Genomic DNA, 2,366 nt, shown 5'->3' with positions numbered 1-2,366 from the left:
ACTGGCGTGAACTGAGGAAAAAGTAGGGCAGAACCTGGCCGATATTTGAGACTGCTTGTAACAAGCGTTTTAGGGCAGGTAGAATATTAGAAATACTCAATTTTCTTGTTATTGGCCCCCAGAAAACTTCGAGTCAAGGATTATTACCATCCAGTACTGGATTATTACCATCCAGGATTATTACCAGTCAGTAATGAGTCACTACGGCTGTTTGCAGCATGGACGAAGCATAATTCACTGTATGTAAATGCAGAAAAAACTAAGGCAGTCCTATTCCGACCCAAAAACAAATGTGTTTCCACACCTAAAATAGCGCTTGATAACACTCCGATTGAAATTGTAGAGAGTATGAAGGTTCTGGGTGTTCATTTTTCCAGTAACCTAACTTGGGATCAACATGTTGATGGCACCTACAAGAAAGTTTGCAGAGCTATTGGTACAATAAACAAATGTAGGCATGTGTTACCTCAGAAGATTAAGCTGTTGCTTTATAATTCTCTAATTCTGCCGCAAATGACGTATGCCCATTTGGTATGGGGAACAACTACCAAAACGAACCTAAACAAATTATTGTTGTTACAAAAGGAAGTAATAAGAATTATAGCTGACATAAAGTATGATTCCCACACAGAAGAACTTTTTAAGCGATTTGCAGTTATTAAGGTTTGTGAATACTATAGCTACCGTCTTACCGTATCGTACACCGCAGCTGTAAAAAAGAATAACCTTTTTTACAACAACATCGCCACACTGAAGCCAACTGTTCAGAAATACAACACACGTCGCCCAGATGTGTACTATATACCAACCCCGCCAAACAACTATGCCCAACAGTCATTAACCTTTACTCTGCCAGTTCTCCTCAACAGTTATGCTCATCAGTCCATCGATATAACTACAATGTCTAAAAGACGTTTCAAACATTTGTTCTTGGGGTATAATAATCCAACAATGTGAAATATGAACTCAGCGTGATTTTCCTCTTGATCCGTCATTCCCATGTTCCCTTATTGTGAAACACTATGTTGGCTTGTATGACAGTATATTTGTAACTTGTAACGCTCCGTTATTCTGATAGTGAGATTTTTTTCCTTATTATTTTTCCTTTTTTTTGCGACACTGTATATATTGTCTCGTAATACAGTACATTTGTAACTCTGATTTTGTTATTTTGATAGTGGATTGTTCCATATTATGCCTCTGCTGCTGTCATGAGTGGGGGCAGTCGCCTCGTCAAGCTGCTGGTAGCAGTAGCTTTTTGCGGCTGCTCCATCCTTGTACTTTGTGCAAAGGAAAATAAAATTTGATTTGATTTGATTTGATCCGGGGTCCTTTAACATGCACTGACATCGAACATCACATGAGTGCCTGTCTTTTCGCGCATGAGCTACAGGCTATTTCTCTCACCTTATTGTGTTAGTTTGGTCTTAATGTGAATACTAAGACAAAGTTGCCAAGCATTTCAGAGATAATGGTCTACTGAAATTTAGTGTCAGCATAAAGACTAACCTCTGTGTTGTTGTTGTTGTTTTTCAGAAAGCTGTTTGCTTCCACTTCATCACGGAAGATGGATGTCCGCTTCAAGTTTTATGTCACATTGAGGAATTAGACATTTTACAATAACTCAGTCCTGTGGTGATGTACAACTACAATAAAATATGCCTGCTGTACTTTGAACTGCTTTTCTATTTTATTGCCTCGTGGGAGCTGAAAAAGCATCCATACAGCATATATGCGAATATCTGAGAAAGATCCGGGAAAGGACGTTCAAAATGGACATCTGTTGGCCAGACAAACATGACCCTTTGGACGCCTATCGGACGGCCGACGAACATCCATTGGCTGTTCGCGGACGTCCATCGGCCATCCAGAACATCCGAAACGGATGGCCGTTGGCCGTCTGATGGATGTCGGCGGTTGCTTGGGACGTTGTGCTTCATTGCAATTATCTACAGTGATAAGAATAAGCCTTTGTGATTTTCCTAACCTGCGCAAATTTTATCATCTGTAGCCTCAGGGTCAATAGAAGTACAGCAGCTATCAGAGATGAGTGTGCTGTCATCAAGAGTTGAATCGTTGTTGTCCAGGACAGAGAACGGAATGATCGGAAATGAAGTCATTTATTAGCCAGGAAAGAATGTTTGCTTAGAAAGCAAAATGCATCACAGGTTGTTTTCAGCTAACATAGAACAAGGTGTCTCTCACACCCCCTCCCGCGAACTAGTCGTACGTTCTTGGCAGGCACATCCAGGCATTTGGGTGATCCTACTTCACTTCATGAGCCTAAGTGTATGTTGACTCTACTTAGAAACGCATGTCATCTCTCATTACCGAAAGCTTTGTTCCTGGTATGACAACTCGCATGG

The sequence above is a fragment of the Amblyomma maculatum genome, chromosome 4 (genome assembly GCF_055883805.1).
Source record: "Amblyomma maculatum isolate TAMU_Amacu chromosome 4, ASM5588380v1, whole genome shotgun sequence".
NCBI classification, from domain to species: Eukaryota; Metazoa; Arthropoda; class Arachnida; order Ixodida; family Ixodidae; genus Amblyomma; species Amblyomma maculatum.
This window is presented reverse-complemented; position numbering follows the sequence as displayed.